Here is a 24,968-nt window from a genome sequence, read left to right on the forward strand (position 1 = left end):
TTATCTATTGCTATTTATTACTCTAAGAAACAAAACTTTAAGAATGCAGGAAAAATAGAATAACATTTATCAGTAACAAAGTCACCACTGCTGTTAATAATACTCCTGTGGTTTGTTGCTTGTATTCAAAATAGAAAGAAATACTAAATTTCATTCAGGTTAGTTTTTTGTTGTTTTTCCCTATACAAACATTAGGACCTTAGATTAAGAATCCCTACCTATTCCATGCATTTAGCATTTTAGGTTACTCTAATTTAGTTATTCTCAAACTGGCTCAGGTCTTCTTTATACTTTAATAGTCTTAAGATTATTTAATTATATAGGTTCTCAGGAATGGATATTGGATTTTTTTCAAGTGTTTTTTTGCTCTTACTCTGTGACTACTCTTAATACTTTTATTCAACATTGTACGAAGCTAGGCTTAAGAGATTGTACCCTATGCAAAAGGAAGAAGTAAACTTTCTTTATCTACAAATGACATGATCCTGTCTGATGAAAATTCTAAGAAATATATTAAAAAGCTACCAGATTTGTAAATTTCACAAAGTTGCAGGATAAATATTTGATACAAAAAAGAAACTGTTTATCTGTATACTGTCAAAGAACTGAAAAATAAAATAAAAATACCATTTTAAAAAGCATCTAGTAAGAAATAAACTACTTACAGATGAATTTAACAAAATATTCACAAGACCTATATTTTGAAGTTACAAAACATGGCTGAAAGAAATAAAAAACCAAGAGCTATACCATACTATGTTGATATGCCCACATTGTTAGGATATAAGTTCTCTTCATGTTGAGCTGCAGATTTAATGCAATCCCTGTTTTTTTTTTGTAGAAACTTACAAGATGACTTTAACATTTATATGAAAATACAAGTAATGTGGTAGCTAAGATAGTTTTGAAAAAGAACAAAATATTACACTAACTGATTTCAAATTTTACCATGAAACAGCAGTAATACAGTGATACTGGCATAAAAACAAACACAGATCAGTGGAATCGAATTCAGTCCAGAATTAGAACCATGCATATGTGTAGATATCCATTCAGTTTTGACCAAGGGACTATGGTATGCATCCTCTAAGATGACCCCCACCGTCCTGCCTTCTGGTATTCACAACCTTGTATAGATCTTCACACCTTGTATAGATCTTCTCAGTAGTCATTTGTACCCTATGTGGTTCCCTCTCAAACTGAATCAATGACCAACAGAATATGGCAGCATTGACTTCCAAGTCTAGTTCCTAAAAGGCTTTGCTACTTGTGCTGAGATCTCTTGGATAATCTACTTTGAGAGGAAATTGATTGCTATGTCTTATGGATACTTAGCCCTGCAGAGGTTCCCTGAAGAGGAACAGAGAAGACTCTTACCAATGGCCAGCACCAACCTGTCAACCATGGGAATGAGCCACCTTTGTGAGTTTTAGTCAACCCTTAATACAAATAATTGCATCCTTATGAGAGAGGATGAACCAGAACCTGTAGTCAAGTAGCTCCCAAATTCCTAACCCACTGAAACTTTTAAAGACAATAATTGGATTGACCTGTTACACAATAGAACATTAATACAGGTTGTAAAAGATAGTACTTTAAACAGGTTAAGCTAAAATAGACTGGGGGTGGGGGGGAACTGAACTGCATTTTTGTTCATAACAGCCAACATCTAGAAACAACCCAGGTATTGACCAAGAGGCAAATGGATGAAGTGTTATATTCAGTTAATGGAATATGATACAGCAATAAAAAGGAGCGCAGTTTTTAAAACACAACATGGATGAATGTGAAAAACATGCTCAGCAAAATGAACCAGACACAATGGGTGATTACTATGTTTCTACTTATGCAAAATCTAGAAAAGACAAAACTAAGCTATAGTGCCAGAGGCCGGTGATGGTAGTACAGGGATGAGGAATACAAAGGAGCATGAGGATATTTTTTGGAGTGATGAAAATAATCTTGATCTTGCTTTCAGTGATAACTGCACAGGTATACACATGTATCAAAATTAACTGAACTATACATTTAAAATGCATGAGCTTTTAACGTGAGATTATAGCTCAATAGAGGTGATTTTAGAAAATTCAGTGGGGAAAAAGGGAAATTTCTGAGTAACAGTTACATACACAGTGAGGATAAAGTATCTACTATACAGCAGACATGCTGGCAAGGCTGATTATTGTAAATCAAATATTTGTGAAGAATCTTCCAAGAACCAGTGCAGGACTAGGTGTCAGGGAAACAAAAACGCAAAGTATTACGCTTCCCATCTCCAAAAACCTTGTAGAAGAAGAAGAAATAATTACAGTATGTGAAAAAAGTTAGCAGAGAAAATAGTTTTGGAAATGAAGTACAAAGAAAGGAGAGCCCAGGACAGTTTGTTAATTCTTAGGGAACACTCTGGAAAGATAACTAGTATATAAAGCAGACTGAGGAAAGGGCCAAATATAAGAGAGGATGGTTAGGAAGTTACTGCAATAGTTGAAATGAGAGATGACCTGGACATGTAGAGTAGCACTACTGCTGAAGAAGGGACAGTATTTTTCTGAAGGTAGAACTGGCAGCACTCTAACTGATCAGAGGTTACTATTAAGGAAAAAGAAGAAAAGTAAAGGATAACTTCTAGGTATCTAGCTTGAGCAAGCAAGTGGTTGATAGCATACCTGCAGTTAAGACAAGAAATACAAGAGGAGGTTTAAAAAGAAAGACAATAAATATTTTCTTGAGAAATTAAGCCTGAGATTCCTATGGGAAAAGCACATGGCATAATCTGATAGCTATATTTAAAACCCATGTCTAGAAGGGTAGTAGAAACAATGGACTAGAAGTATAGATTCAGAAGTCATTGTTAAGACTACACCTAAATTTGTATTAGGTGGTTCCCTCATTTACATGAGAAAAAGAAGAAAACAAAAACCCAGACAGTTTACTTGTATTTCCTGAGGAAAGATCTTTCTATGCTTAACCCTTTTTCCAGGCCTCTAAGCCTGGGGTTTGCTGCCAATTAATAGTATGTGCATTCACCATCTCTCTAGTTCAAAAATGTGTGACTTTCAAAAGGCAATTCTAATACACCAACACTCATTTATATTCCCCAAATGCCTCCAGTTTTTCTACAGCAACAGAAATTAGGGAAAGAACTTAGAGATTATCAAATTATTTGGGGTATTCTTCAATAACAAAATATTTGGCACCTGTTCCTTAACACAAGTGGTAAGATATTCAAGTTTCAAGACTATTTTTCACATACTGTAACGCACAAAAAATTATTTCCTTTACCTTTAACAAATGCTGTGAGTTGTGAATGTATACACAGACACATTTGTAAATATAATAGCTCCTATAAGAAAACAAACATACACAAATGTTTCTTATAGCTCCTATAAGAAAACAAACATACACAAATAAGAATAAGAAAATTCTCAATAAGAATAACTGGAATTAACATTTTCTTTCTAAAGTGAGCTAGTTCTAACTCATTACTGCCAAGTTAGAAAACCACTATCCTCTTCCAAGCAAATCTCATGCCTTTTTATGGAAATCTCTTGTGCCATGCACTCCCAAAACAGCTCTAGAAATTTTTTTACCCTGGTTAAGATTTCTTGACAAATATGGAGGACAGCAATAAACATTACAATTATGCTTAAGTTTCAAGTCAATTTTCAGTACCTAACATTATGGTCCAAGTTATAACAAATTTTTTCATTCTCCCTTTTGCAAAACCACTTCTAAAGTAACATAACTTGTCTCTATGAAGCAAATCCTAATTTTGTTTTCTGCATTTTTTAAATACAAAACTGAAGAATTACAAGACAGAAGATTTTCCTGCAAAAGGAAATTCAGTTGTGATGAGAAATTTTGGAGCAAAACCTCTTAAATTAAGAAACACCAAAGGTAATTTCTTAACAATTATTGTTTGCTATCTTTAAATATCTATAGATATTATGAGTATCTCAAAATTGAGGCTGGCTAGATTGGTGGTAGATGCATGGCATGAAACCTTGGTATAGATTCCCAGCACTGAAAAACAAAACAACAAAAACCCTGACAAGTGACCACAACAGGCTGGGGGAGAGGGAAATGCATACAGAAACCATGGTCATATTTAACTTCCAATATGAAATAAATATTATCTCACTGAAAGAATTTGCCAGCTTGATACTCTTTTTTAGTTTCTAATCCTCTCAATACTAGTATACTCTGGAGGAAGGGTGTTACATAGAGAAACTGATCAGAAATAGTGTACATGTGTCTTGTGGAGAATGGTTCCAGGAAAACATTCTCAACCTCACACAGATACCAAAATCCACAGATGCTCAAGTCCCTATATAAAATGGCATAGAATCTACATAAAACTATGCATATCCTCCCACATACTTCAAATCATCTCTATATTACTTATAACACAAATATCATGTAAATAGTTGTTATAGTGCATTGTTTAGAGAATGATGACAAGAAAAAAGTCTGTACATTTTTAGAACAAACGTGATTTTCCTTTTCTATTTTCAATCCACAATTAGTTGAATCCATGGATGTAGAACCTGAGGATACAGAAAGCCAACTGATTTGCATAGTCTATTTGGTCCTAAAAGACATTTTGTTTTGTTTTTGGATTTTGGAATATCTGCATAGATTTTACTGGTTGAGCATCCCTAATTAATAATCTGAAATCCCAAATGCTCCAAAATCTGAAACTTAAAGTACACAAAAAGTTTTGGGTTTTGGAACAATTTGGACCTTGGATTTTCAAACAGGGAATGCTTAAACTGGTCCTCCAGAAAATAAGAAAACTGTCTTAATGTTTGTATCTTTCCCAAGCACACTCCAGTTCGGCTGAGCAGTGTGAGTATGAGTACAGGGCTGGTGACCATATTTGTTTTTTAAGAAAAAGAAAATACAAAATTATAGTCATTCTCAGTATGGGATCATAATTTTTTGACACAAGCACCACAAACTTATTAGCAGTACTTTTTAAAACATTTTTTTTAAAGTACAAGGTTTCTATTAATTTCTTGGGTTCATGACAGCAGATGTAATAATCAACTTGTCCTTGAAGAAAGATCTTAGTGTTTACACTTTTCTTTCATAATGAACTGCAGCATATTTAGTTCCATACCCTTTTTCATTATCTGTGCCTTTTTTTCCCTTCAGGTCAATTTTAGCAGAATTATTAATTTCATCCATTTTCTAAGAAACTATTTTTGCTTTGCTGATGTTTCATTGTAGGCCTCTTTTCTATTTCTTTAATTTCTGCTTTTATGCTTATTTCCTCACTTTCTACACTTAATCTTAGCCAAAAGGCTAAGAAGTGGTATATTTGTTTTCCTCTTTAGTTTATTCTGTTCTTTTTCTAACTAACATTGGATATGGCTCATTAATTTCAACCTTTTTTTTCTTTTTAATCTCAAAACCTTTCATTGGGAATCACTTTTCTTATACCTAAAGTTTATTCTGGAATTTCTCCTAGGGATGTCAAATGAGTAGTAAAAACACCTATTTTTTTTTTTTCTGAAAAATTTTTTAAAGTTACTTTAATCATGAAAGATACTCTCAGGACATTGTAGTTACTATTCTACTGTGTTTTTAGCTTCTATTTTCTTTTCAATGTAAGTCAGCTGTTAGCTTTTTTTTTTTTAATAATTGTTCCAACTATCTGGAAGTTGGGAGGCTTAACTTTATTAGAAACTGTTATAGCTATCACTAATTGGATTTTATAATTTTTAAAAATTTTTTATCATTTTTACATTTACTCACGTGTATATATACATTGTTTGGACCACCTCTCACACCCACCCCCCACAGCTGTTAGCTTAATAGCAGATCTTTTCAAAGAAATTTGTCTTCTGTCTCTGACTACAAACTTAACCATGAAATGTTTAGGCTTAGATTTCTATTTATCTTGCTTAGGATTTGACTTCTTGAATTAATGTCTTTTTGCAAAGTTTTGGAAATTTTCAATTATAACTTCCTTAAATATTATCTCTACCTGAGTTTTCTTCATATCTGGAATTCTGGTTAGATACCTGTTGAACTTTCTCTTTTCATATTATCGGTTAGCACATAGGCTAAGCTGCTATAATGAGATCGTGCAGGGCTTTATCCCCTCTCGATGACAGTAAAAGGGAAAGCTGAAGGTTTGTTTGGGAGTTTAGCACTCTGGGAGCAAGGCTTTTATATCTTATTGCTCTGTCACCATTAAAATATTACCTCTGCACAGCCAAAAACAGCTCCCTAGCCATACTACATTCCAGTCAGTCCATGAAGACAGAGGAAGGAAAGAACACACCCCTTTCCTCTTTAGACATGATCTAGAAGTTGCACTTGATTCCAAACTACCAAATTCTTGTCACATCACAGCATTCATTATCACAGGGAGAAAGGCTACCAGGAAAAACTAGCAGTTTCTGCCACAATTTTCAAATATTCTTTTCTCCTCTTATATAGTTTCCATGCGCATCTCTTTATTTTGGTTAATCTATTTTTCAATAATCTTCCTATTCATTAACTTTCTACTATACTCTACTATTCACCAGTCCATGGACCTTCAAATTATTTTATGCATTTCACTTCTAGGTCTTTCCCCCCCCCCCAAAGGTAATTGTAATGCTTCACAATCATTCTCTTTCTCATAAATAGTAAAGTGAAATAATTAAAAGCTTGAACTTAGGATCCATAGCTAGAATCCCAGTCTGTACTTCAGTCCTTCACCTGTAAAATAATAATAGACCCTACTTCAGAGTTGTGAGATTTCATAGGAAACAATCATAATCCCATCACTATTTTTTTTTTTTGCGGCACTGGGTTTTGAACTCAGGGCCTCATGCTTGCTAGGCAGGCATTCTTACTGTTTGAGCCACTCCACCAGCCCTCCTTTGTGATGGTTATTTTTTAAGACAGGGTCTCACAAACTATTTGGCCGGCTGGCTTCAAATCACTATCCGCCTGATCTCTGCCTCCTCAGTAGTTAGGATTACAGGCATGAGCCATCAGCACCAGCTATCATGCTTATATTTTAAATCATTTTTTATTCTGCTAAGTATATTCATTTTTAAACTTCGTATCTAATAATTCTAAAATATGAAGTCAATTGGGGGGGGGGTTCCAATTGAGCTACTGTTTTGACTGCCCTTGTTTTCAGTACCTCTTTTCTTTTCAAATTATGCTTGGATTTTTTTTTTTTTTGGTTGTGATGTGCATTTGTTTCTGTCAATTACCTGGGGCTACCATAAGGCAGAATTACTTTAAGTCATATTCTGAGAAAAACATATCTTGGGGCTAACCTATAAAGTGTCATTTAGAGATGTAAATCTCACCTAAAGGCTGGGTTATGACTATAAAATGCTAGAGAATACCTGTGTCCACCCTAACTATACCACCACCACCTTAACCTGAGGGCCAAAGTTTGAGACAGTCAATTTTCCTTGTAGTTGGCAGAAGTGTGTCTGTGTGTGTGGGAGGGTGGTGGGGTGGTTTACAGGTGGGTTGTCTCCTAATAGGTTGACCTTAGTCTCCTTTCTCTGTCTGCCAGAGCAATGAAACCCTAAGCTCATGTTTTTACCCATTCAGTAAATGGCCTCAAGATGAAAACAGGCTCTGAGTGCTGATACTAGTTTTCAAATTTTTTTTTTTTTTTGGTGGTGCCTTGAACTCAGAGTCTTGGGCTTGCTAGGCAGGTACCCTACCACTGAACCATTTTCCCCAGCCCCTTTTGCTTTAGTTAATTTTTCACATACGGTCTTATGTTTATGCCCGGGGTGCCCTAGACCACAACCCTTTTATTTAGGCTTCCTGCACAGCTGGAGTGACAGGCGCACACCAAGTCCAGCTTTTATTGGCTAAACTTTTTGCCCAGGCTGGCCTAGAACCACAATCCTCCTGATATCCTCCTCCTGAGTAGCTAGGATTACAGGCACAAGCCACTGTGCCCAACTGACTTCACTTATTTTCAGTGTTTGAGTAGGTCTATAAAATATCTGTTTTGGGCCTGGGGGTACAGCTCATTGGTAGAGTATTTGCTTAGCATGGGCAAGGTCCTAGGTTTGATCTTCTGCATGGGGTGGGGGGGAACCTCAAGAATGTCAGTTCTTTAATAACTGAAAAAAATCTTTTTTTTTCCTGTCATTTTCAACTAAGAGATTAAGGTACCTAGTTCACCACTTGACCAAAAGTGAGTCCTCTAAGTTCTTCTTTCAGAACACTTATTTTTCAAGTAACAGAAAAACAATATTTCGAAGCATTTCTAGGTTGTAGCTATTTGAAACTATGTATGCTTGCTTCTTATGAACTGTTATACCCAGGCCCTATGGTGCTTATGAAACTTGAACACTACAGGTGAATTTTCCTGATGAGAAACAGACACTAAGTTGTGGAGGAATTCACAATGCTCTTGGAAAGAATTTGCCACAAATGTACAATTTTATTTGGCAGTACTAGGGTTGAACTCAGGGCTTTGTGCTTGATGGGCAGGTACTGAACCACTTAAGCTACTTCACCACACAAAGGTACGATTTTAGCTCCAATATTGTTCCTTAGGTTTACAATTATAAATGTATCGTTGGTTTAAGAAATTTTTGTGTATCAATATGCACATCTTCATGAGTAAGAAGTATGAATCCACCTGACTCATAAAGGAAAAAATTCCTTCATATTACTCTAAAAATGAAATTATGAATAGTAGTATATTATAAAGTATGCCTACTTTTTAAAAAAATGCTTTTATCAGTATACAACAGTTATGCAGGAGAGGGTTGTTGTGCCATTTCCAGGTAGAGAGAGAGAAACAGACAGGTAAATCAACAGTTTTCAGCACCTTTCATTGTGTCTTGTTCCTTCACAGTTGTGGTGCATTTCAGTATTACTCTTTTCTTTTCCTGCTCCCTTAGTCTCCTCTAACAGTCTCACTTTTGGAACTATTCTGCAAATACATGTGTGGGTGTATGACAGTGCTTGTATTATTTAGAGCTATCTTGATACTACATGAGAGAAAATATGCGACTTTTGTCTTTCTGAACCTGGCTTACTTCACTTAACATGATGTTCTGCAGTTCCATTCATTTACCGGTGAATGAGAAAATTTCACTCTTTTTTATGGCTGAATAACATTCTATCATACATATGTATCACATTTTTTTAATCCAGTTTGTTGGATGCAGCAATCCCATTTGTTCATTTTCAACAGTTGTAGCATCTGGGATGTTTTCATAGCTTGGCTATTGTGAGTAATGGTGCAATAAACATAGGCGTGCAAGTGTCTTTATTATATTCGGACACACATTCCTAGGACTGCTAATGATAGATCATATGTTAGTTCTATTCTCAGTTTTTTGATGAACCTACATACTGTTTTCATAGTGGTTGTACTAATTTACATCCTCACCAACAGCGTATAAAGGCTCTACCCACCTCCCCATTCCCCGTCAACATTTGTGTTGTTTGTGTTCTTGATGATAGAAATTCTGACAGGAGTGAGGTGGGATCTTAATGTGGTTTGATTTGCATTTCCTTTGTGACCAGGGATGTTGAGCATTTTTTTTTCCTTCTTCTTCTTCATGTGATGTTTTGGCTATATGTACTTCCTTTGAAAAATTTCTCAGTTCATTTCTTCACTGGGTCACTGAAAAGAATGCCATCTTAATTAAAGTGGTTAATTACAAGCAATGCTTTGTATTTTGTGTCACTATTTTATTTTTTTTTTAAGGTAGAATAAGGGAGAAGGAGGAGGATAGTGGTATTAGAACCACCTGGGTGGAGAATCTACTGCCCTCTGGCCAGAGAATCTGTCCATTCCTCTTCTTTTACCAGGATGTCAGTTCTCCCAGGACTACTGAAACAGCCTTCTCATGTAGAGCGCATTGATGTTCACGCTACATAGTACATTGGCACTACATTTCAGCCACAATGAGCTTTTCAGGATATACATTTTAGCATGGTCACCGTCCTCTTTAGACAATTAAAGGATTTCTTTTCACTCTGAGGATAAAGATTAAACTCCAAAACAAGTCCCCAAAGCTCTTAATGATTTGGTCCCTTTCTACTTCATCTTGTTCCACACCCTGATTTACTCTATGCCAGCCACCCTGGTCTTTTCAGTTCTTTAAATCTGATATTCTCACCACAGCCACAGTGTGTTTTGCACAAGCTATTTCCTTTGCCTAAAAATGCTTTTCCCTCCTTCTCCACTTAGTTAATGCCTGCTCTTATCCTTAGATCTTAGTACAATATAAGATATCCTTTCCCAATCCCTCTGAGTCAAAACCTTACATACTCTTACTGTACCAGGTATCTTTACTTAGTAATACTTGCCACTGTTGCATGTCATTTTATTTTTTTATTTGTGCGATTATTTTGCTACCTAAATTAGACTAACCAATTAATTAGACTCTAAGAGCTCTAAAAGGGCAGGATGTTTCATTCACCCTGAACATTAAAACTAGAATATAGTATATGTTACATGATTGTCTGTTGAAATGAATACTCTAGTATAGGTCAATATTGATACTTTTTTTAAATAGGGGATGTCTCTCACTAATAAGTACTTTCATGATAGATGAATCAATGTGAACAAATTCTACACATGGTCATTAAATAACAGCAATTAATTTAATTAGGGACCTTTGATTTTGTGCCTGAAATGCCAAGGAATATACAAAAAGCACACAACTATTTAACTTACAGAATTTCTAGGATTTCTAGGATTTATTTGAAGAAGAACAAAAGATGGTAGATTGCTGACAGGCACCACTTCCCAGTGTCTCTGTGAATCTGAACTAAAACCTCAGGTACATAGCTGAAAGCAGAGGTGAACAAATTAGTACACTAAAAAAGAGGGTGCCAGTATAAACACAGGTAGTAGCTAGACATACTAAAAGTGCAAATCCGCCAAGGGAACAGGGGTGTGTACCTGAACCTGCTCCGTCCCAGACAGAAACTGACCGGCGCCTGTATACCACCACCAAGACCAGAAAGACCAGCATGGAAACCAACCAGGTTTCCATCTAAAGGAGAAAACCTTTGGGTAAGTGGGCTGATTAAAGGTACCCAGACCAGCCTGTGACTGGTGAGGGGAGAGATGAAGCTGAACAATTTTTACTATAATCAGTATTACCCACCTGACCCTTGAGAAAACTTTTGGCTAAGTGGGCTGATCAGAGGCTTGCAGACTGGACTGTGCAGGGGGTGAATCTGCTCAATCCAGAGTTTCTATCCAAAGGAAGGATGAGAAGTGAGCAGGCTAGCTGGCTAGAGATCAACATTCAGGTCTCTATCCCAAGACAAGGAAGGCAGCAAAGCAAGCTGGCCAGGGGTAGCTACGGGCTTTAACCCACCACCCAACTTGGCAGTATACGCATATACAGATAAGAGCTATTTTCCCTTCAGCCTCCAAATGAAACATTAAACTGGAGGCCTCGGTGGAAAGGGGAAAAAAAATTTACCACAGACAAGTCAGAGCAGCCACTAGACTCCCTAACCATGGAAAGGAACGTGCTTCAAACACTTTCTAACCCATTAGCTGTGCTGGAGACATTACCCACTCAACAACAGCTACCTCACATACTTGGAACTGCCCCACCACACTCCAGCAGCTGCCCTAATCTAGGAACTACCCCCCACCCTCACCCAGTCAATATCTGGGCAATCCAGGGCCCTTAGGGGACACATATGTAAATACAACAGGAAAACTGCAGACAAAAACCCAGGACCAGAGATTGGAGGGGAGCATTCAGTGTACTGATGGAGCACGGAAGATATTCACTCTCCTCCTCAACAAGAAGAAAATATTGACTTAATTCTTTTAAAGTTGTAATCTATCTCTTTTGTACTGTCATTTTTCTCCTTACTTTTTCATTTCATTTCTTTATTTTTCATATCTCTTATTCACAAACTGTTCTACTGGTAGTTTATTCTACCTCCTTCTTTTATCATTCTCATCCTTTCTATCCTTTTGTAATCCCTGACAATAATACCCTTTGCCACAACAACTGAATTATATCTCTATAAGCCAGTGTTTTGTTTACCTGCAGCCCTCACACTTCCCTCTTCTTTATTTCCTCCCTCACACCTCTTATTTTAATATGTAAATTTTAACTCCTACACAAACAACTTTTATTTTTCACATCCTCTGCTTTGCCATACAAGAACACTAGTTGCCTTCATACATAACATGACTGGTATATAGCTGATGCTGCCAATGGTATTCTACTTCATGTAAATATCTAGCTTGTTGTGCCAGCCATCAGAAACTAGCACATCAACTTAGCCACTAACCAGTTGTACTAAAACACAGAAAATAATTCAAGGAAAAGACTTTCATTGACTAAAACCCTTAACTAACCTATGGACTACGGATGAGAAAAATCTCAAAATAGAGGCATAAGAAATATGAAACGGCAACTTCATACAGGAGGAACTATGACTCCTCAGGCCAACAATCACACAACAAAGGATCTGACTGAGAGTGAAGGTGATGAGATCTCAATTTCTGAGCTCAAAAGAACGATGATAGGAATGATTAATGAGATGAAAGAAGACAAGCACAGACAACTAAATGAACTCAAAGAGGATAGAAATAAACAGCTAAATGAAGTAAGGAAGACATTGGAAAACATGAAAATGGAATTCAATAAAGATACAGAAAGCTGAAAATAAAAAAATAGAAGCTCTACAAATGAAAAGCTCCTTAAGTCAAATAAAAAGTTCAGTTGAAAGCCTTTCTGACAGACAAATCAAGTGGAAGGCGGAAAATTAGAACTTGAAGTCCAAGTAGATATAAAAGAAAAATCAGATGATGATATAGAACTCTGTGATTCCATTAAAAGACCAAACCTACAAATCATGGACAATTGAAGGAGAAGAGGTGCAAGCTGAAGGCTTAGGAAGTATTCTGCTATCATTCTGCTGAATATGTTTCCTATGCCTCTGGCTTGCAACTCTTCAACAAAGTAATAGCAGAAAACTTGTTAAACCTGAAGAGATGCCCATCCATGTAATAGAGGGCTCTAGGACTCCAAATAGAACCAAAATAGAACCTCTATGGAGTATTATAGTTAGAATATTAAGTATAGAGAACAAGGAAAGAATATTGAAAGCTGTAAGGAGAAGTGCCAAGTCACTTATATAGGCAAACTCATCAGAATAACAGATTTCTCAATAGAAACCTTAAAAGCAAGGAGGGCTTTCAAGCACTGAAAGAAAATAACTGCAAACCTAGATTATTCTACTCAGCAAAACTATCATTCATAATTGAAGGAGAAATAAAAACCTTTCACGATAAACAAAAATGCAAGAAATTTATGGCCACTAAACCTTTGAGAAGATACTCAAAGGAATCAATCACACAGACAGAAGATGAAGATTAAACAATGCCATGAAAGTATGGGAATAATTAAATCTCACCAGATAAGTAGATCAGCAAATGAAGAGTAGGAAAGAATCAAACAAACAAACAAACAAACAAAAAAGCAGCATGTTAATGATCTCAATTCCCCATCAAAAGACAAGAATGGCAAGTTAGATTATAAAAACCAAGACCCAATGAGTTGTTTCCACAAGAAACAAATCTAGCTGACAAAAACATTAGTTTAGGGTAAAAGGGTAGAGAAAGATTTTCCAAGCAAATGAATCCTGAAAATAGGCAGAAGTAGCTGTACTCATACCTGATAAAGTAGACTTCAAGCCAAAATTAGTCAAGACAAAGAAGGTTACTTCATATTAATAAAAACAACAACACCTCAAGAAGTATTTGTTAACATATGTGTACCTGATGTCAGTGCACCCAACTTCATTAAACAAACACACTGGACTTAAAAGCGCAGATACACCTGAACACAATGATAGTGGGAGATTTTACCACCAATAGATAGGTGATACAAACAAAAATAAAATTAAGAAACAAATCTCAGAATTAAATGACACTATAGACCAAATGGATTTAACAGATGCCTGCAGAATATTTCATCCAACACCAGCACAACACACATTCTTCTCAGCAGCTTTTAAAACGTTCTCCAGAATAGGTATTTTAGGACACAAAGTGAGTCCTGGCAAATAATAAGAAAGTTGACCTAATTCCCTGCGTTCTATCAGACCACAGTGAAATAAAACTAGAACTCAACAACAACAAAAAACTACAAAAATATTCAAACACATGGAGACTTAACAACATATTGTTGGATAACCAGTGAGTCATTGAAGAAATAAGGGGGAAAGTTCCTAGAATCTAATGAGAATGAAAAAACACAACCTACCAGAACTATAGGATACAGCAAAGGCAGTGCTAAGGGGAAAGTTTATAGGTATAAGTATCTACATTAGGAAAACAGATCTCAAATAAATAGCCTAATGATGCATCTCAAGTTCCTAGAAAAGTAATTAAAAAAAACCCAAATTAGCAGATGAAAAGAAATAAAAACAAAGGTAGAAATCAATGAAATTAAGCCAAAAAACTATACAAAGAATCAATGAAACAAAAAGTTGGTTCTTCAAAAAGATAAATAAGCAGATTTGACTAGGAGGAGGGAAAAGACCCAAATTAATAAAATTAAAGATAAAAAAGGGGATATCACAGCCAGGCACCAGGTACTCATGCCTATAATCCTAGCTACTCAGGAGGCAGCAATCAGAATGATCATGGTTCAAAGACAGCCTGGAAAAATAGTTTGTAATATACTATCTTGAAAAATACTCACCTAAAAAGGGGCTGGTGGAGTAGTTCAAGTGGTAGAGAGCCTCCCTAGCAAGCATAAGGCCCTGAGTTCAAATCCCAGAACTGCAAAAAAAAAAAAAAAAAGAGGGGGAGAAGGATATCACAACAAATACCAATGAAATCCAGAAGATATTGGGGGAATACTTTGAAAATCTTTATTGAAATAAACTAGAAAATCTAGAAGAAGTGAAAAAATTCTAGATGCATTTGATCAACCAAAATTGAACCAAGAAGACAGAAACCACCTAAATTCATCTGTAACAAGCAATGAGATTAAAGCAATAATAAATAAAAGCCCAGAACCTGTTGGATTCACTGCCAAATTCTACCATACCTTTACAGAAGAACTAATATCAACACACCTCCAACTTTTCCATGAAGTGGAAAGGGAAAGAACACTACCAAACTCATTCTATGAAGCCAATATTATACTCATTCCAAAACTGGACAAGGGCACAACAACAAAAAAAAGAGAATTATAGGCCAATCTCTTTAATGAACATAGATGCAAAAACTGAATTCAACAACACATTACAGAAAGCATATACCATGATCAAGTTAGTTTCATTCCAGTGATGTAAGGATGGTTCAACATATGCAAATTGATAAATGTAATACAGCATCTATACAGAATCAAGGACAAAAGTCACACAATCAATTGATGCAGAAAAAACCTTTGACAAAATTCAACATTCTTTCATGATATAAGCTCTGAAGAAACTAGGATAGAAGGAATGTACTCCAACTTGATAGAGGCTATATATATGACAAACCAATAGCCAACATCATACTAAATGTCACAAGGTAACTTCTGTCATAGGGTGTCCACTCTCTGCACTTTTATTCAATATAGTATTGGAATTTCTAGCCACAGCAATCAGATAGGAGAAAGAAATGAAAGGGATTCAAATAGGGAAAGAAGTCAAATTATTCCTATTTGAAGATGATAAAATCTTATACTTAGAAGACCCTAAAAACTCCACCAAAAATCTCTTAGACATCATAAACAATTTCAGCAAAGTAGCAGAACACAAAATCAATATACAAAAGTCAGTTTTTCTGTATACCAATAATGAACAGACTGAGAAAGATATCAAGAAAATAGTTCCATTCACAATATCCTCAAAAAAAAAATCTAGGACTAAATTTAATAAAGGAAGTGAAAGACTTCTACAATGAAAGCTATAAATCACTGAAGGAAGCAATCAAAGAAGAGACATCAGAAGATGGAAGGATCTTCTACACTCATGGATAAGCAGAGTCAACATTGTGAAAATGGCTATACTGCCAAAAGCAATCTATATGTGCAATGCAAACTCTACTAAAATTCCGATGACATCTGAGATAGAAAAATCAATCCTAAAGTTCATATAGAAACATTAAAAAAAAAAAAACCCTCAACAGCCAAAGCAATCCTGAGCAAAAAGAGAAATGCTGAAGGTATTACAATACCTGACTTCTAACTATACTACAAAATCACAGCAATAAAAACATATTAACACAAAAGGAGACACAAAGACCAATGTTGACCCAGAGGGAAAAAACCGCACAATTACAGCCTTTTAAAATTTGACAAAGGAGTACCAAACATATGTTGGAGAAAATACAGCCTCTTCACCAAGTGGTTCTAGGAAAACTGAGTATCCTCATGTAGAAGACTTCAAACAGATATTCAGAAACTGATCAACAAAATAATTCTATCACTAAAAGTGATCTAAAACTCTGTAGCAAAATATTGGAAGAAATATATGCATATAATTCAAGTTGAGAATAACAGTCTGCTCTTAACTTCCTAATAATGCTTAGCATGTACAGTACTCCAAAATGATTTGTATTTAAATACCTTTAGTCAGGGTTAGCCATGCTGACTTTCTCACCATATTCACTGTTTTCAACCCAATTCCCTTCCCATAAATGATCTTTGATTTGTGACCCCTCATCCTTATCACTTTCTATTTTTTTTTGTATAGTCCATTTAAATTATATTGTTCTTATTTTCACTTAAAAATACTACAACAATTTAAAGCTTACAAAAAGGAGACTTACATTGGGTAAGTTATTCTACTTTCTAATAATGGAATCAAATGCAGATCCTATAAATTGGAGCTCTTGATCTGGCAATTGAGAGATACAAATTACTGATCATTGATGTTTATAAATGAATTTCTTCAAGGGATCACAGTTCCAAACAACTTTTTGTTTATTTGGTAGTGCTGGTATCTGAACTCAGGGCCTTGTACTTGCTAGGCAAGTGCTTTTACCACTTGGGCTACAGCCGCAGAATCTGAGATGCTCAGGCTGGCCTCCATAGTGATCTTCCTATCTATGGTTCTCACATAGCTGGAATGAGAGGCATGTACTATCATATACAACTTTTTATTGGTTGAGATGGGGTCTCAAGAACTTTTTCCCCAGGCTGGCCTAAACCATGATCCTTCCAATCTCTGCCTCCCACACAGCTAAGATTACAGTGTGAGCCACCAGGCTAAGCTATCCAAACATTCTTTTTGTATGGTCACCAATCCTAGTAGACTAAGTAACCTGCCTTAAACTGACACCTGGATCACTGCAACAGCCTCTCATCTGATCTTCCTAACGCATACAATCTTTTCCCTTTCCAGGCTATGCTCCATAACAAAGCTAAAATGATCTTTATAAAATGACAAATTTAATAATATTAGTGACTTCCTCCCTATTTCCTACAGGTAAGATAATTCAATGACTTGTCATTATTCTTAAGGATAAAGACTAAAATGTTAACAAGGCTTATGAGGGGATCTCTGTAGTTTGGTCCCTAGCTTCATGTAACAAGGCACTCTCTTGTTCTCAATGCTCCAGCAAAATGAGCTCTCTTTCATTTTTTCCAGAGTGTCATGCTCTCTCCTGCCAATCAACTGGAAAAGTATTTTGGAGAGGGGCTGGAAAGTGCAACTCAGTAGTAGAACAATTGACTAGATACTTGAGGGCCTGGGTTTGATCCCCAATACTGCAAAAACAAAACAAAACCTAAGTGTTTTTGTGAACAATAAAGGAGGAAAGGGATGAGAGGAGTCCATAGCGCACGTGGGTCTATTTTTCAAAAGTGATATTTGAGCAAAGACCTAAAGATGAGGAGAAATTAAAGATCACAATAATGCAGACATTCGAGGGGAGTGGAAAAACCTTAAGATGCCTGGTAAATTTCTTAAGAACAAGGAGAGCACTGTACCTGAGAACAATGAGGGGTGATTGGTAGGAGATAGGTTAAGAGATGAAACAGAGAGCTAAACCCAGCTTTGTAGGCCATGGTAAGACTTTGGCTTTTACTTGGTATGAGATAAGAAGCCATTTGATGATTCTGAGCAGAGGATGACTAGCTTCCATTGAAAATATTAAAAGAACTTTCTGGCTATGAAAGCGGAGATCAAGGGCAAAGGCAGGAAGAAAAATTTGAAGACAACTGCAACAACTCAAGACAACATGGTGCAAAGCAGCTGCAGTGGAACTGCAGCTGGTAAGAATTAGTTAGCTTCCAGATATATTCTGACCACAGGGCTAAAAGGAGAAAGGAGCTGGGAAAAAATAGGTTAAAAAAATAGAAGATAAACACCAAGCCACAGACCAAGGAAATTCAGAGGATGCCAATGAATACCAAAATGGCTACACCTGGGCATATATTCAAACTGCAGAAAATCAAAGACAAAGAAAAATGTTGAAAGATGCCAGAGGAAAAGAGGAGCAAGGATATAGGAATTACATCAGACTTGTCTTTAGAAATCAAGCAAGCAAGAATGTGAAGTGAAATGTTTAAAGTACTGAAGGAAAAAACCTGCCAAGCTACAATTCTGCATCAAGGTCAATTATTCTCTGAAGTGAAGGAGAAACAGATTTCCTCAAAGAAAAATTGAAGGAACTGTCAAGAGAAGATAGCTATATGTTGCTATCTACAAAAACCCAATTTCAATATAAATATATGAATAAATTTAAAAGGGATGAAAAAGATATATCAGGTTAACAGTAATCAAAGAAAATGGAGTAGTTTTATTAATTTTAGACAAAACAGCCTTCAGAGTAAAGAAAACTGTAAGAGATAAAGGGGTATTACAAAGTAGTCAATTCTCCAAGAAGACATAACAATTCTTCATATAGGTGTATATATCTAACAACAGAGTGCAAAATACATAAAGCAAAAGTTAATAGAATTGTAAGGAAAAATAGATGAACCTATTATTATAGGTCAGTGATTGACAAATCCAACAAGCAGAGAAACAGTAAGGACACAGATCAAATTGATTGATGATGTTAAGTTCAACTAACTGACATTTGCAGAATACATCATGCAACAACAAAAGAATATACATTACTTTCAAAGGCACATGGAAAACATCTTCTATTCTATAGAATGAGTCTCAATAAATTAAAAGTAATTTAAATGTTTGCTACGAAAGAATTAAATTTAGAATCAGTAAAAAAAAAATAAAAATTTCCAAGTACTTGGAAATTTCTAATAATCAATAGCTTAAAATTTTTTCAGTAAATGGTGTTAGGAAACTGGATATTCTCATGTAAAACTATATGATATACAAAAATTGACCTAAAATGGATCAAAGGTCTAAACATGAAAGCAAACTACAAAATTATACAGAAGAAAGCAAGGGGAAAGCAGTATGACATTAGATTCAGCAATTTTTTTTGCACATCACACTAAAAGCGCAAGCAACAGAAGGAAAAATCATGTAATATCAAAATTTAAAACTTCTGTGTATCAAAGGACATATCAACAGAGTGAAGTTGCAATCCCTGGAATAGAACACTTGCAAATCACATATCTGACAAGAATTAGTACCCAGAATACACAAAGAAACTATAATTCAACAACTAAGAAATAAACAACTCAATTAAAAAACAGGCAGAAGACTTAAATGGCATTTCTCCAAAGAAGATATATAAATGACCAACAAGCATAGGAAAAGAGCTTCAACATCACTGGTCAGTAGGCTAATATAAATACAGTGAGATACTGTTCACACACACCAGGGTGGCTATTATTAAAAAACAAACGAACAACAGTAACAGAAAATAATGAACATTAGTGAAGATATGGAGAAACTGGAACCTTGGTGCAATGCTAGTGTGCTTGAAGGAGGAAGAGAAAAACTGTGTAATCCTTACTATAAGGAGAAGTGGAATTTGAGTTCAAAATACTTTTATAGTAGATAGAAAATCAGTACATCAAATATTTAAAAATTTAATTAGGATATATTCGTTGTACAGGGGGAATTCATTATGACAATTCCACATAGGCTTATATTACACATTGGTTGGATCATCCCCACCATCTCTCCCCCTTGATCCTCCCTGCCCCAATTCAAGTAATGGCAAGAGATTTCATTGTTCTGTTTCATATAGTTGTATGAAGTCAATCAACCATGTCCCTTCACCTTAATCTCCTTTGTTCACCCTCCCCCCTCCTACAAGTATCTCTCCCCACCCACTACACCAATTTTATAGTCCTGTCTTTGGTTATTAATTTCTAAGTCCATGTTCAAAGGGGCTTCTCAATGTGATTATATTTTACTTTGGTCCATTCAACCCCTTCCACTACTCTCCCTTACCTCTTCCCTCCCACTCCCCCCTTTTTCAATAGCTTTCAATACGTATGTCTTTTACCTTTATAGGTGTCATGTTTTACGATATTGTTGACGCTCTTTCTCTTTTCCTTTTCCTCCTCTCCCCAAGTTCCATTAAGTACTTCCACTGAAAACATATTCTACACATGAGTTTGTATATGATGTCTGTTTTTGCATATATGTTTATCTTTTGGATCTTCCACATATGACAGAAAACATGAGGCCTCTGTCTTTCTGAACTTGGCTTACTTTACTTAATGTGATGTCTTCCAATTGCATCCATTTATCTTCAAACCACATCTTTCAACATTTCAAACCACATGGTCATTCTTCCTTATGGTTGAATAAAACTCCATTGTATGTACATGTGTGTGTGTGTGTGTGTGTGTGTGTGTGATATATAGCCTTTGCTATGTTGAGGAACATTCCTTCTATTCCTAGTTTCTTCAGTGCTTTTATCATAAAAGGGTGTTGAATTTTGTCAAAGGCTTTTTCCGTATCTATTGAGATGATGTGATTTTTGTCCTTGCTTCCCTTTATATGTTGTATGATGTTTACAGATTTGCATATGTTGAATCATCCTTGAGTCCCTGGAATGAAACCGAGTTGGTCATGGTGTATGATCTTTTTTGATGTGTTGTTGAATTTGGTTTGCCAGAATTTTGTTGAGAATTTTTGTATCTATGTTCATTAAGGATACTGGTCTATAATTCTCTCTTCTTTTGTTGCATCTTTATTGGACGTAACAATTTTATTCTTTATTGGAATGAGTGTACTACTGGTTTCCTAGAATGAGTTTGTAGCTTTCCTTCCCTTTCTATTTCTTGGAAAAGTTTGAGGAATACTGGTGTTAGTTCTTCTTTAAAGGTCTGGTAGAATTCAGTCATGAATCCATCAGGTCCTGGACTCCATTTTATAGGGAGATTCTTTATTATTGCTTCAATCTCATTGCTTGTTATAGATCTACTTAGGTGACTGATACCTTCTTGGTCCAATTTTGGTTGGTTATATGCATCTAGAAATGTATCCATTTCTTGTAGATTTTCAGTTTACTTCAATATAAGTTTTCAGAGTATTCCCAAGTGATCCTCTGGATTTTGTTAGTATTTGTGGTTATGTCTCTTTTGCATCTTTGATTTTATTAATTTGAGTCTTTTCCCTCCTCCTTGTCATGTTGGCTAAGGGTTTATCAATCTTGTTAATCTTTTCAAAGAACCAACTTTTTGTTCCATTGATTCTTTGAATAGTTTTTTTTTTTTTTTTGTCTCTATCTCAGCCCTGATCTTTATTATTCCTTCCATCTGCTAGTTTTGGGTTTGGTTTGTTGTTTTTCTAAAAGCTTAAGATGCAACATTGGGTTGTTTATTTGAGATGTCTCTTTTTATTTTAATGTAGGTACTTACAGCTTTCTGGCTGAAAGAAAAAATTCTTGCCTCAGGCTAGAATAATATTAATTTATTTCATGAAAAAAATGTGCAAGACATAATACTAAGCTGACCGAGTCAGTGAACATGCCAGTTAGAAGCCCTATGAAAGCAAGATACAGCTTTAGAAGGCCTATGAAAGAGGTACACCTTGCCAGTCTCTTTGATAGAATATCAACACCTTGGTTTACAACCCTTCCTAGGACCTGTAATGTCATAGTCACACCATTTATCTATTCAAATGCTTCATGTACTTTTTAGAGTGCTATCTATTAATTCATACCTGTATGTGGTCTTTTCTTCTTTACCTGCCCTCTTAGTATTATTATTATTATTATTTTATTTGCTATTTAATCTTTAGTTACTTTTCTTTTCTGGAGATTTAATTCACATAACATAAAAATGACTATGTTGAGTGTACAATTCACATAACATAAAAATGACTATGTTGAGTGTACAAGTCAGGGATTTAAAAAATTATATTCATGGGGCTGGGTGTGGTAATCACACCTGTAATCCTAGCAACTGTGGAGGTAGAGGTACAATTGCAGTCTAAGGCCAGCCGAGGCAAAAGCACGAGATCTTATTTGAAAAATAAAGCAAAAAGGGCTGGGGACATGGGTTAAGTGGCAGAGAGCTTGCCTAGCAAGTGTAAGGCCATAAGTTCAAACCCCAGTACTGCCAAAAGTAAATAAAATTATATTCACAAGGTTGTAGAACTATTACTTCTTCTTAATTGCAGTACATTTTCACCCCCCCCCCTTTCCCAAAAAAACCCCTGTATTCATTAGCAGACCCTCTACATTTTTCCTCCCAAATGCCTCTGGCAATCTGCTTTGCATTTCTATAGTTTTCTTTCCTAGACATATCACAGAATCATACAATTTGAATATTCTTTCTTGTCTGACTTCTTTTACTTAGCATAATGTTTTCAAGGCTCATCCACATTGTAGCATGTATCAGTACTTCGTTCCTTTTTATGGCTAAATAATACTCCATGCTTGGCTATACCACATTTTGTTCATTCATCAGCTGATGGACATCTGGGTTGATTCTACTTTTTCTTTATTGTTATAAACATTTCTGCATAACTTTGTGTGAACATATGTCTCCAGTTCTCTTGGGTATATACCTAGGGCTGGAACTACTGGGCCATATGGCAAGGGGGTTTAACTTTCTAAGGAACTGCCGAATTGTTTTCCCACAACAGCTGTATCATTTTACATTCTTGCCAGAGATGGAAAAGAGATGCAATTTCTCTGCATCCTTTGCAAAATTTGTTGCTGCTGTTTTTATTATTATTTTAAACAACAACCATCCTAGTGAATATAAAGAGGTATGTCCTTGTGGTTTTGATTTGCATCTCCCTACTGTCTTATTTTATGTGATATATATTCCTCACAGTCACCAAACTTTTTCTACACAGGGCAGATAGCAAATATTTTATGCTTTGTGAGCCACATGTGGTCTATGTTGCATATTATTCTTTGCTCTTTTATTTCTTTAAAAAACAACCCTTTGAGCAGCATAGCCAGTTAGCTTGAAGGCCACACAAAACAGGCCTTTGACCTGTCTGGTGACCTCTCCTCGACTGTTTCATAATTAGTTTTGCCTTCTCTATCTGTGTGGACTTTGTAAGAAGCAAGGGAAGGACTATTTCGTACTCCTTGTTTTACATGGGGCCGTGGAATTACAAGAGTAAGTTCTAAACGTACTTGAACTAAAATTCTTGCAAAGAATGTCCTCAATTAAAATATATGTGTATGTCCTCACAGGTACTGTACAATGTACAGTTTAGTTTTGAAAATGTTCTTTTTTAAATTGCTTTTTTTATCTTTATAAACCCTCTTTATTTTTTTCTGTTTGCTTCTTTTTAAAATTTTATTTATATTCATTTATTCACATGTACATACATTGTTTGGGTCATTGCTCCCCTCTACTCCCCATCCCCTTGAAAATGAGTTCTAAAAGTACAAAGGCAATTTTGGTTTTGAAACTGGGCAGCTTAGCTGGGTGTGGTGATGCCCACTTATAATCCCAGCTCTTGGGAAGCTGAGGCATGAGGATCATGAGTTTGAGGTTAGGCTGGGCTATACAGCAATACCCTGTCTCCAAAAAAACCCAATCACCCTCCCCCAAAAAGAAACTGGCAACTTGTCTAACAACATTGTAAGAATGAGAGGAAGACTTGTTCATAATTCCCTTTGAATACTTCGAAGTAGTCTCCACTTTCAGAATGCTACCTGTCCTACCATTTCCACAGAACTGTGAAGATCAATGAGACAAAGTTATAAACAGCCCTCAACAAGTACTATTACTCATATGTACTCTTAGAAGAATTCTAAACCAAAACCAAGTTTTTATGATTAAAAGGAATATAAACAAGAATTCTCTGGGTTATAGTTATAGCAAATGTTTTTCCCAATAGTCCAAATGACCTCACTGATTCTTTTTAAAGCCTTTCTAACAGGAGAATGATAATCAGCAAAACTGTCTCATATTCTGAATGGCATAAAGTTAACCAAGTGAATAAAAGCATTCAACCCAGTTTCCCAGCTCTTAAACTTTTTTTTGGTGGGGTTGTAGTTTGAATTCAGGGCTTTGCACTTGCAAAGCAGGTGTTCTACCACTTGAGCCACATCTCCAGTTCATTTTGTTGTGGTTATTTTGGAGTGGGGGGTGGAGGGTCTCTCTAGAACTATTTGCCCAGCCTGGCCTCAAACTGCAATCCTCCTGATCTCAGCTTCCCAAGTAGCTAGGTTTATAGGCATGAGCACTGGTACCTGGCTCCCAGCTCTTAGAAATCTAAGGCAATATTCATTCGTTTGCACCTTTAGCTTATTCTAGTTAAAAGGAGTAATGTAGTAAATATCCTTTTAAATATAAGACTGACTATTACAATTTTTATGGAAACCAACCAGTTAACTTCAAAAATGAAATCAGAATCAGTGATAAAGTTTTGATCAACAGCAAAAGAAAGAGATTATATCAAATACTCTTTGGTACTTTATATGGACTGTAATACTTTATTTTCATGATCATAAGATAGGTGTATTATTTTCACTCATATCTTTGCCTCCTTTTCACATAAAAATGTACATATATTGGGGGTACTACATGATGTTTCAGTACATGAATACACTGTGTGATATTCAAATCATGGTAAACATACTGTCTTCTCAAACACTTATGATCTCTGTGGTGAGAACATCCAAATTCCTTTCCTCT

The 24,968-nt window shown here is 35.7% G+C and overlaps 1 protein-coding gene across 4 annotated transcripts in view; it reads right to left on the bottom strand.

The window, feature by feature from the left end:
- The window catches only part of Rap1a (RAP1A, member of RAS oncogene family), a 77,812-nt gene that overhangs the window by 24,603 nt on the left and 28,241 nt on the right, over nucleotides 1–24,968 (bottom strand). The window contains exon 1 of one of the 4 annotated variants that reach the window (XM_020177543.2): nucleotides 14,691–14,770. The exons of the other annotated variants lie outside the window; for them this stretch is intronic. The gene's annotated coding sequence lies outside the window, so the exon portion shown is untranslated. Of the gene's footprint in view, nucleotides 1–14,690; nucleotides 14,771–24,968 lie in introns of those variants that run through there. 4 annotated transcript variants of the gene reach the window in all.

This window comes from Castor canadensis, chromosome 12, assembly GCF_047511655.1.
Source record: "Castor canadensis chromosome 12, mCasCan1.hap1v2, whole genome shotgun sequence".
NCBI classification, from domain to species: Eukaryota; Metazoa; Chordata; class Mammalia; order Rodentia; family Castoridae; genus Castor; species Castor canadensis.